Source organism: Aristolochia californica, unplaced genomic scaffold (assembly GCF_029961685.1).
Source record: "Aristolochia californica isolate CCGP_79_NKW_82.1479 unplaced genomic scaffold, dmAriCali1.0.hap1 SCAF_11, whole genome shotgun sequence".
NCBI lineage: Eukaryota > Viridiplantae > Streptophyta > Magnoliopsida > Piperales > Aristolochiaceae > Aristolochia > Aristolochia californica.
This window is the reverse complement of record NW_027181782.1, coordinates 12,652,131-12,664,853: the sequence shown is the minus strand read 5'-3', so window position 1 is coordinate 12,664,853 and position 12,723 is coordinate 12,652,131. Positions and strand designations below refer to the sequence as shown.

The following is a 12,723-nucleotide window of genomic DNA, read 5'->3' as shown; positions in this document are numbered from 1 at the left end:
AGAAAATAAAAGAGAAAATCACTTTCTCTCTTCTTTAATAAATTTCCTTTGATAAAATGATGGAATTTGTGGAAAAAAGAAAAAAAATATAAACTTGTGAGAAAATTTTAATCATCAAAATTTTAAAATATTATTATTTTTTCTTTTTCATTTTTTATGTGTATCCAAACAAGAAAAACTACAGCTGTGTTCGGAACACAAAAAGTGGAGAGAAAAGAAAGAGAAAGAGAAGAAGGTTCTTTTATCTTGTTCGGATGCCCATGAAAAATGAGAGAGAAATGGAAGAGACATGTAGTTTCTTTTGTTTGGATACATGTGGAAAATAAAAAAGAAAATCAAATTAGTAAGATTTTAAAATTTTGAGGATTAAAATTTCCTCTCAAGTTTCTTTTCTTTTATTTTCTCCCCAAATTCCATCATTTTGTGAGAGAAAATTTATACTAAGAGAGTGATTTTCTCTCAATGATTGTTTGCTGTCAAACAACAAAAAATACCTTTATCTCCCCTTTTCTTTTCTTTTTTCTTTTTTGTGGGTTCCAAAAAGGCCATACATTTCTCTTCCATTTTCTCTCTCATTTTCCATGGGCATCCAACCAAGAGAAAATAAAACTCTTTTCTTTTTCTTTTTCACTTTCTTTTCTTTTCTCTCAACTTTTTGTGTTCCAAACATAGCCTTAACCATTAGGCTTCAATAATTGATTAATTTCAGATTTAATTACTTATACGTCCTAGAAAACTTTAAAATCAATCTCACCCATCGACAAATTGTAATTGCTGTCATTTCCCAAGATTTTTAAAATGTTATGCTTGGCCAAATTTACCTTTTTTACCCTTGTTAATTGTTTTGATTCATTTTTTTGTTAATTATTCTCACCATTTTTACTGACTTGATACAATTAGTAATGAGTGAAAACTTTTTCCATTAACAACTTAGTAGTCAAGTGGTTATTGTCTTATTCATTTCTTTTGATATTTTCTTAGAAAATCCAAAAGTTTTCTTATGATTTCAAAGGCATTTGAAAAACATAATTAAGCTCCAAATTTCATAAAAGTCTTCGATTCTGAAACAAGTTCTATGCTTTTTAATTATTAAGATAAAAAATTTATTGGAAAAAGTGAAGAAAAATCATTTTTTTCTTTGACCAATTTTCTCAATTGAAAACCGTGATAAAATAAATTCCTTTTGACCCCTTTTTTTTGGCATTTATACCTTCTCAATTTATTCTTTATGTTATTTTACATTACAGTTCAATTTTTATCTCCTTCAACTTTTTTTTGTGGAATAAGAGGAATTAGAGTAAAAATTCTTCAATCTTTTAAAACCTGGACAAACACTAGAAATTTTTGGTTAAAAGATAATTTTCTAATTCACATTTTAAATATTTTTTATTAGTATAATCTCACACTAAAGTACAAAAGATGGTGAGAGCAAAGGTTTTTTGAAGAACTTATAGTTGGCCTAGGTGGCATCTCAAAATGGGCTAAATTGAGAATAAAAATTGCTTAAGGTGGAATTAAGAACATGTGAATAAGCAAAAGTGTAAGCACATGCACACAACTACAAAGAAGTAAAAAAGATAAAAAAATTTTCAGTGTTCCTTTAATTCACCGTCCAAGAATCTTTGCTCAGGAAAAAATTAGTATTTTACTCTACTCACAAAATTTATAAAAATAAAATTTGGTTTTCTGTAAACCAAATGTAATACCCAATTACACTATTTCAATCTCCTCGAAAGAGATTTTTATAAAACTAGATTATGACTATAGTAGGCCCTTCTCTTATAAATTCAAACTTCGAGAAAACTTCTTTCAAAAGAAACTAAAAATACAAAAGAGAAAATGAAACTTACACTTCTTTTATATAGACATCCTTCCCTAGTGAGTTCCAAACTTCCAATCTTAAAGCACAAGGAATGAAGTATGTGGGGCTTGATGGAACTGGGAATGCCAAGAAGATGTACAAAGATTTTGGAAAGTTGTGGCAAATTTGGATTTTTCTTATGCAAAAAGTAAAATCAAAAGTTTAGGCAAAATAATCTATCTTCAAAATTTAGATATGCCAATTCATTTTCATTACTTGCTAAAGTACAAGTTGGATATCTATTTATAAGTTTTTTTTTTGTGATCGTTGTACAAAAGCTACATAAGTTTGATCAATCATTTCTTTTCATTGATCCATTCCATCAATCATCCATTTTGAAAACTTTATAAATCAAGTTGATGGATCATGTTTTATACCCTTGATTGATCATTCTTCATAAACTTGCTTGATAGGAGTTTGGATGATCAATCATGCCCCCAGGATGATCAACCATGCTTTGTACTTCATGTCTACCAACATTTTGTATGATCCATTAAGCTATGTAATTTCTGCCCAGTTGTTTATAGAGATGATCGAGCATACGGCTAAGTGAATAATCAATCATTCATATTGGCAGTATACATAAATAAGCTTTAAGCATGATTTAGGCCAAATCTAAGTGAATCAAAGGTTATAAAACATTTGAATAAACTTGAAAATCATGGTTTTAGAAAGCAAAGCATGTCCTATGCTTCAAAATAAACTTTTACGTAATAATCAAGATTTTGCTAGCTATCCTCTTATGTTGGAAGATACCTCAAATGGTATCATGGTAATATGCATGCCCACGTCAAGGAGGTGGCATAAAAGGGTAAATAAGTGCTCCTCTCAAAAGGATTGTACAAAGCAGTAATTATGTAAGATGTTGTAAGTCTACTTATGTCTTTTCCTTTTAAAAGCTTATAGCCCTAAGGGCATTGTAGACATTGTAACACCCTCTCATAAACTATAAATAGAGGCTCAAGGTTGAGGGGTAGAGGATCAAGACTTCCCCTCTTCTCTCAAATTCGTCCCTAGCCTTTCTCTCTTCTCCCAAGCTCTCTCAATCTCCATCTCCCTATAACCTTTTCTTTTCTTCCCTCTTCTCTTCCTTCTTTCTCTCCTTTCTTCTCCTCTTCTTCTTCCTCTCATCTCTCTCTCACCTTCCTCTTGAGGACCTTATCATGGGATCCTAAATAAAACATGGTATCGGAGCACTGGGTTTAGGATCTCGACATTAAGGTCGTGATTAAGAAGTTTTTTTTATCAAACTTCATGTATTTGAGTTGGTTAAGCAAAGACTTGGCAAGAAGATAAGATACTTTTTTCTCCTTCATGAGGTATTTTTTATAATGTCTTGATCTTATCAAGAGGTTTACTGATTGCTACTCCTTTGGATAAAAGATTAACGGTTCATCTCATGCATGAAAATGTCTTGAACTTGGTTTATTTTTCATGCAAAAGAAGGTTCAGTTTGAGCTTATATTGGATTATCACAAGTTTGATTTTCTCTCTTAGAAAAACATATATTGGATGAATTTTTTCTTGTCCTCTTCATGTATATGAGGATTATCATGATCAGTGTATGATTAAATTCGTTCAAGACCAGTTTATATTGCTGTTTGCATGTTATACTCTTTAAAGAGCTCGATAGAGGTTGATTTTCTAGTTACCGAGAGAACTTGTTTTTGAAAATGGCGCTGCCATATTATTGCATGATTTTTTTTATCCTTTATATCTTCCATTGGTGGTGTTACACTCTGGAGTATCTTAATTAAAAAAATCAAGGAGAAAAGATAAGTTTTGCCTGTGCTTTCAATCATAAATCAGGCACACTTGCAGAGAAGGAAAGTTTCTTTCCACCATAAAGTTGGCGCCCTTGAAGATCGTGATCGTATCTTGCTGTGATTGAACTATTTTAAGGCTTCCTCTATTGATTTATTCTCTGGAATTTTTTTCTAAATCATTTAGGAAAGCAAAAGGCAAGTCAAAGATTGTGATATTATTTTGCTAGTTGGCACAAGTGCCATTGAGGGGAAGTTTCCTTCATTAAGAAGATCTTCTAAGTTGTCAAGCATCTCTTGAGATTTCTCTTGCTAGTATAATTCCTTCTTAATTAATAAATATTGTGAATCAATTTTACAAGATTTGGATGAGATGAAGAGTTTTAAAAAATCAGATATTATGTGCTTGGTTTGGTTTGAAATCTGTACTTGGCTCGGTTTTTTTGGCTTGGTTCTTCTTCTCTTCTCGGTTGGGTCAATTGGTTTAGTTCAACTTGATAAACCAAATGTTCTTGAATATTTCCTAGTGGCGAGTGAAGATTATGTGAATATGAGTGGTAAAATTGATTTGCTAAAGACTACCACAATACTCTTGCGAGGGTTATCAAACTATTTGAGTTGGGCTCATTCGGTTAAGAGATTCCTTATCACTAGATCTCTTAGGACATTTGTCTAAACCATCTCCACCCATAGATGAAGACGATAGTTCCATGTCAAATGGCTTAACAATGACACACTTGTCATTATTTGGCTCATTAATAGCATGGAGTAACATGTGGCTAATAATGTTGTTCACTTTGAGACCGCAAGACAAATATGGGACACTTGCTTCAAGTTGTATTCATTCGATGACATCAGTGCAACTCTACTTCAAATACCAGACTTACTCCACCTCTCATATTGAGGTATCATCTGCTATGTACTCATGAAATAGGGGTACATCTTCTACCACTTGAGCCCGTGGTAGAAATTATAGAGGCCGACCAAGAGGAGGTAGGAATGGTTCTAGTCATTCAAGATCAGACAACCGGTTATGCACTCACTCTGGTGGACTAAACCATCTGGTGCAAACTTGCTGGAAGCTTCATGGCAAACCAGATTGGGTCACTACCAACCAAACCTCGGTTTAGAATGAGAAACATATTGCCCAATCTGAGTCACAATGAGGAAAGCATACTCTAACTGATGTTGATTATGTCCTCTTTCAGAAGATGAAAACATTGAGGGTATCTCATCCATCTTCTCCAGTACCTTCCACTACTGTTGCAGCCACTACTGCTTCAAGTATGATTTCTACCACTTCCTCCTCTTCATCCTGGATTATCGACTCAAGAGCCTTCGAGCATCTTGTAGGTAATAAGAATTTGTTACATTCTATATCTCCATATCTACTAAGTAAGTTTGTTACCATTGCTGATGGATCCAAAACCAAAGTTCTTGGGAAGGGATCCTCCCTTGTTACACCATCTCTTCTACTTACCGATGTTTTATTTGTCCCTCAATTACTTTTAAACTTGTTATATGTTAGCTAGTTAACCAAGCATTTTAATTGCTCCATCACCTTCTCAACTTCTTCTTGTGTCTTCTAGGGTCTCATAATGAAGCAGGTGATTGGTGGCGGCCATGAACAAGGGGCTTCTATTACTTGAACTGCCTCTAGTCATTGTGATTGCCACGTCTTCGATAGAGGCATAACCGTTATGGCACAACCGACTTGGTCATTTATCCACTACATCGCTTCAGCTCTTACTTCCATCCTTCAAAACTTTACCAACTTTCAATTGTGAATTCTGTCAATTGAGCAAACACTAGAGGACAACATATTCTCCTCAAACTGAAATTAAAGGTGTTGCTCCTTTTTTCATTAATACATTCAGATGTATGGGGAACCTTAAGCGTCTCAAACATATCTCAAACATAATTTATCACCTTTGTTGATGACTTTACTCGTGGCACATGACTTTTTGTTTTTAATGAATGATCTGAAATTTTCTCCATCTTTAAATCTTTTCATGCTAAGATGTCTACTAAGTTTGGAAAAAAAAATACAAGTGTTTTGATCAGATAACACCAAAGAATTTCAATCTTTTTGTCATGATAATGACATTATTTATCAAACATCTTATGCCTACACCCCTCAACAAAATAGTGTAGCTGAAAGAAAAAATTGATATTTTCTTGAAGTAGGCTGACCTACACTACTCTATGAAAGTTGTTGAATTTATGGAAAAGAGAAAAAACTTCATTGACTTGATGTGATCAAAGTACATGAACCCCTATTTATAATATAGGAAAGTAGTAGAGTCCAATTACAATTAAACTACCCTTACCCCAATTACACCCAAACTCTAACACTTAAAGATAAGTCCTAGTATAATTAAATAACTCAACATAAATAGAAGACTAACATAACTAAAATACCTTCAAACTGAAACTCTTTTTGTGAGACCTGTTTTCATAATAATTTTGGCTTTGTAAGACTTCTTATTGTGAGAGTTATGTAAGACTCTTCCATGTTTACTCTTCAACACTCCCCCTCAAGCTGGAGTTTATAACTTCAACTTGCAATGAAAAGGATTCTTAGTCTTCAATTTTCTTTTGCTGAAAAAATTCTTCACAAATACAATTCTTCATAGATGCAAAAACTTCATCTTTTGTGCTACCCCTTTCGTGAATATATTAGTTACATAAAACTTATCTCAACATATGGAATAAAATACCTCTTTCTTGTACTTCTTCTTATACTTCACCCCCTCAAGCTGGGATGTAATGGCAATGATCTCAGCTTGAACCAAATAACATAGATGTAGTAATAAGTTCGTCCATCATGGTGTCCCAACCTAGGGACCGACTCACAAAGGTAGGAATGGGTGAGAAGTGAGTAATGCATGCCATTCACAAGACGACGATAAAACACCCACAAGGGGTTGGCCCAAAGGGGTATGTGAAAGTCAAATAAAGGATGGTAGGAGAAAGGCTGCCAAATAACCAATGGGTAATGGTAAAGAGGAAGATAAGATGTTGAGGCCACCATGCGCTTTATTTTCTAAGAAATTCAAATTCCGCATCAAACAAACCAATGCCGACAATAGTAAGCAAATAATGAACCTAAGGCAAGCAACTAAGGGGTTCTTCTTCAGAAATAATGTCTCAATAAAAAAGACACAATAGCAGTAGCGAAAATGGGCCAATTTCCAAATAACATGTACCAAATTTGCAGTAGTATAGCAGTAGATAATTGGTAAATAATGAAAATCCTTAAAGAGTAATAAGGACACATGAAATAATTCGCAGCGAGTCCATCGGTAAATAAGGAAGTTGCACCAAATAGTATGTTGGAACCAAGTAATAATCCAAGTTAATAATCCAGTTGTAGAATGAGAATTGAGTCATGAAGAGTCAAATAGTAAATCATTACAGCCAAGTCGTGGAAGAAATATAAATAGAACTCGGGACCTGAACACATATAACCGAGACAAAAAATAAGTGGGTCGAGTCAAGTTGACCTGAACCGTGTTGACTCGATCCAAGTTGACTCGGTAAGGAACTGAAGCAATAAACGATCCTCGGGTCAGTAGGGTCGTTGGGTGAACTCGGCCCGGTTTGGGTTGGGTCAGAACAGGAGCAGCCCGGTGCGAGACTTAGAACCACCGTACATTTAATATTCCTAACTTAGGCATTTTTATTTTTCATCATCTTCCTCCCTGTGGCACCAAACAGCTCGGGACAACAACAAACCAGGGAGGATAGCCGATGATGAACCAGCGAGAGCCAGAAACGGAAGATGGCAGATAGCTCACGGAATAAGTGATTGTCATCTTCGGCCTCCAGAAGAGAAACATAATTGTCGATGAAGAGAAGCAATGTCGTCTTCTTCCCCTCTTCCAAATAGGGAAAACCAGAGAGCAACTTCGGGTTGTTAGGAAATTCACATTTCCTATTCTAATTTGGGTAACATATTTATTATGCAATTATATTTTCTATTATTAATGGAATGGGCTGAAATTAAGTGATCTAATTTTGTTAAGCCCATTAAGGAATGGGCCAATTGAGTGGATACCATAGGGAATTATGGGAAACCTATATAAAGTGACACAACATGGTTATGGTCCCCAATATATTAAATCACACACAGTTTGCCTTCTCCCCATCCGGAAGAGAGACGAAGGTCCCATTGAGGAATAAGGCGATTTAGTTGAGGAAGATCATATCTGTTCTTATCGTTCGTCATAGAGATTCCGCATCAGAAGGCGAAATTTACGGAATGGATCCAGGTATGTTTTCAATCCTAATATTCTAACATGTTATAAATTCTAAATTAGAATTTACTATTACGGATTTCAACGTGGGTTAGAAATAGAAACCTCTCCTCCCAGCGAGCAAAAGCAAACACACCGCTGAGTCATCTTCCTCTAAAGCTGGTGATGAACTCAGTATGGAAAGGTCCCCTAATAACTTCCAGAAATCAGCAGTTAAGAAGTAACAGTAAAGGTGAATAAATTTTCCAAAATAAGAAACATCTTTGGAATCTGATGCCAGCAAGGAGACGACCCGGCGAAGGAGGAGTTTCTGAATTATCTGTTGTAATATTTTTGAAGATAGTAGAAAAATCCAGAAGAGGCAACAACGACAATGATATGAATTTGCAGAGAATTCCTTTGTTAATGTCAGACTGCTTAGCGGTGATGAAGACGAGCGAGGAGTTTCTGAAAACCAGCTGTGGAGATATTCTTGGAGAATCAATAGTAAATATTCCCGAACAAAGCAAATAAATTTTTGACAATCTGTTACGGTCCCGGATCTCACACATCGATTAGGAGGAGATAAAGTGGAGGAGATAACCAAGCTCAAATGGGAACTTGCAACCCTAGGTTCTTTGAGGAGAATACATCTCCTTAGGTTAATTTAGGAGAACGCACACCCTAGAGCTCGTTGCGGAGAACTCCAAATCCCTTGTTTACTCTAAATCAAGACTTGTTTTTTCCCATTCCTTTCACCCCTTAAGTAGGGTTCAAGAGTACAAAATTATAGTTATGCCCCTCCATGACATTCAACTTGAAAATTAAATAAACTTAATGATTTAACTTAATAACTAAGTAGCTTAATGACTAAATAGTTGACTTAACTTACTGACTAAGTAAATTAATAACTAAGTAACTTACTGACTAAGCAATTTAATTACTAAGTAATTGACTCAACCATGGCACCTCCGAATGACTCAGTCTACTATTGAGTTCATAACATTACACCCCCTGGAGAATGAGCTTGACCTCAAGCTCGAAGGTTGGGTAGGCTTGCCGAACGTCTCCACATCTTCCCAAGTAGCATCCGCGACATCTGTGCCAACCTACTGGACGACCCGTTGTCCGTATGTTCCACCTGAAAAAGCAATTTTTTTTTTACTAGCATCACCCTCTACAGCAAAGAACCATATGGTTAAGCATCCAAACAACAGGGTTGGTCAACCCACAGTCTAAACCTAGCACCTGCTCCACTTTGGCAACCGGTAGGCATTTCTGGTCGGAAATATACCATGACTGGTCAACAAGTCGTTTCACCATAATCTTCTGAAACCAATGTGTGAATAAACTGACAATTGCGAAAAGTGACAAAAATGAAGGACTAAAATGTGGTGACTCTACAAATCGCACAAGAATGGACAACACCCTGTTCATGACATAAAATTGTTTTAGCTGCCTATCGATTCAACTCCTCTGTAACTAACAATTCCTCTCGGGCCTTGAGGGAAGGCTGCTTGCTAAGTAGAAAAGTGATTACCTCTTATACAGGCATTATTAGCATCTCGAGAATGTTGGGTTACTGATCTCATCATCTTCAGTGTAGCAGTCCGAGGATTCTCCATTGCTGTCAAAAGCTGCATCTTCACTTCTACAACTTTCCTTGAGGCAACTATTGCATCAGCATGGACTGTAAGTGTTCCCATGTACTGGACACCATCATGTACCAAAGTGCTCCCATGAAGATGGAGGGTTAAACTTGTACCTTGTGGAGTTATTATCTCTGACAAAACACAATTACCTTCTCCAAGAAAATCTGGCGTATCCACCCTAAGGGCTTTGACAGGTATGTCATGAAACAGGGTAGCAACCTTAGACACCCGACATATCAATGGTTGGACAAGTTCCATTTGAGACACCACTCCTATTTTTGGAATCCAAACAGGATTGGACTGATTGATAATTACTACTATCTGCCCCAAGTTCTGCCAGTGTACCCTCAATTACCACATGAAGCTCTCCCTTATCAATATCGTCCATCGGATACCGTAGTGCATAAGGCTGCTTCTTCAGACGAAGTTCTGGATTGTGTTGCGCCAACCCAACAGAAGAGAGGATCCTGAGTATGTTCTCACAATCAGCATCAGATTGTGGTTTTGCAGTAAAATGGGGAGCTTCAGCTGGTTGAAAAGCTAGTGTACCAATTGAGATCTCCACCTTAGGATCAATTTTGCTTTCATATTGAACGATGGCCTTAGTAGCACCCATTTGTAGATCCTTGTGAAACCCACAAGCAGCCTCAGCAGTAAGGTTGTGGACTCCATGGATAGGGTACCCCTTCTGGCAATTCCAAGTTGCTGAACCAATATGTTCTCCATCCGCAGACCAATATGATTGAGGTCTGATTTGGAAGCAGCAATGTCGCTAGAATTCTTCTGAGAAGGTTTTACAAGGATATAGATGACACCGAGTGATGCACTAAGGTATGGAACCCAGGGACTCAGAGAAATATGTGCACCACACAGGTTCATAATTTCACACTCTTCCAGAATTGATTGTATGGTCAACACTGGTTTGTAGGCAACAGTCAAAATGACAATATCAGACAACTCTAAAATTTGCAAGTGATCCTCAAATCTAGAAGTTGCATCACTATGAAAAAACAGAAATAATTCTAGTACTTAACCCAACCATTCACTCTATGGCATTTATCTGCTTATGAATAACGCAAAATAGGAACTTACTGATACATGCACCAAGCTCCACTATGGCCTTCTTGATAACAGACTTGAACTTACCATGTCTCCTCTCCACATCCATAAGTGAAGTCAATGCAGTGTCACCAATAGTCCATTGTTCAACTGGAGAACCCAAGTTTGCCACCGATGAAATTAAGTCAGTCTTTCAAAAGTGAAGAAGGGCACCTGTAGCATAACCTAATGCATAGAAATAGGTGGAATCAAAATTTGTAGGCAACCCACATCTTCCTTTGTAACCAAAGAAATGGGATTGTCCTTTTAACTGTCCTAAATATTGACTTATCAGCTTTCTTCTCTCCAACTCAGTATCAACCATCGAGATAAGCATCTTTTCAGTTTCTATTTTGGCAGCCTGCACATTTCCATGAGGATCTCTTTCTGCTTTTGAATTGCTTGTGGTAAAAATTCAAAAAACAGTTGTGATTGATGTCTTAGTTTGTTTTTCCACAATCCACCTTCATCAACAACATCATGAGCAAGGATCTCATTTAGCTCTGCAATAAGTTGTTGCACCTCAGGAATGACATCAATTAAGCCTTTTGATATAAGTATCACACCATAGTTATAGCCAAGATCAGCTCGTTTGAAAATAATATTTGTAATGTAGTTAGTCACATTTTTCAGATTCTGCTTCTTAGCAGCCACCTCTTCTCCAATAATAGTGATATTAGAATGTGTTTGCAAGACACACTTTAGTGTGATATGTGAGGCCGCACGTCCCATAAGCCTTACAAAGTAATAATATTTTTCTGTAGATCGCGCATCAGTCCTAACATTCCCTATCATTTCTGCATATATCTTGCAAGCTGTATTAAGTGTCAGTTTGAAATTTAAGTTGTCAAATTCTCCAGAAAGACGAATTGCTTTCCTACCATGCAGATCTTCGGACCATTCCACAGAACCAGGCTTTCTTGATTGGGCTAAACACTCAAATATCTCAGGCCAAAATGATAAGATGAAGTTCCAAGTGACAATACTCCTATCCGCCATTCTCTCAAACACCTTTTATGAGGATTTTATGAACATAGTAGGAATCGTCATCACAAAATCCCCACCTCGAATTTCTGACGCTAAAGCCTGAACTCTGTCCAAATGCGAGTACCCTTTCCGTTTCTCAACCCAACTAAACACCCTCAACGCCATTGTAGAGTTTTTTCGTAAAAAATCGAGGGACTTAAGAAAGGACAAGACAAAATATGGAGAAAATCGTCTCAGAAACTTACCCCAAAAATCGTTCAAGTCGGTTTCCCGCTTGGATGCCTAGAGCGAGAGTGAGAGGTTTTGCAATTTAAAATCGGAACTCACCGTTCCTAAAGTCTCTTCTTTCGCCAAAGCCAACCTGACCTTTTTTCGACGGTGAACAACAGCAAGTCGTGGCCTCACCTTTTTCCGATGGCGAACAGTAGCAAGTCGTGGCTGAAATTTAGCATGGGGCTGGCGGTAGTCGATGGCCTACGAACCAGAATGGGGCTGTTCCGAAGAACCTTGAGGTTGAATGACGAACAGTCCTCTTGGCTCCTCTCGGTTTGACATTACAACAAACTCTAACTTCGGATTTCCATCTTGGAGGCCAAGAACGAGAGTAGCAACATGGGGTTGGCGCTTGTCGGACTGTTTCGAAGAGCTCTTTGCCCCATAACCTTCTGACTTAGGATTTGAGGTCGAACCCAAATCGGGCTGTTCTGACGAAATTTGAGGTTGAACGACGAACAACAACAACTGTTCATCTTCCGGAACGGCGACCTTCCTCTCTTTTATGACGCTTCACGATTTCCAGCAATCTCTCTTCTAATTACTCAAACATTCTATCATGCAATGCTAAAACCCATTTGCTTATTTCTCCCAATAGATCTGAGTATAGATTTTTCTCGGGATGAAGAATCGCTCATTGTGTTCCCGCTTTGATACCACGTTGTTACGGTCCCGGATCTCACACAACGATTTGGAGGGGAGAAGGAGGAAGAAGAGGTAACCAAGCTCGAAAGTGAACTTGCAACCCTAGATTCTTCGAGGAGAACACACATCCTTAGGTTTGTTTAGGAAAACGCACACCCTAGATCTCATTGTGGAGAACTCCAAATCCCTTGTTTACTCTAAATCAA

The 12,723-nt window shown here is 37.0% G+C and overlaps 1 pseudogene; it reads right to left on the bottom strand.

Moving 5' to 3' along the window:
• Positions 1-9,831: 9,831 nt before the first annotated feature.
• Positions 9,832-11,611, bottom strand: LOC137943630 (pyrophosphate--fructose 6-phosphate 1-phosphotransferase subunit beta-like; annotated as a pseudogene).
• Between the last annotated feature and the right edge of the window lie 1,112 nt (positions 11,612-12,723).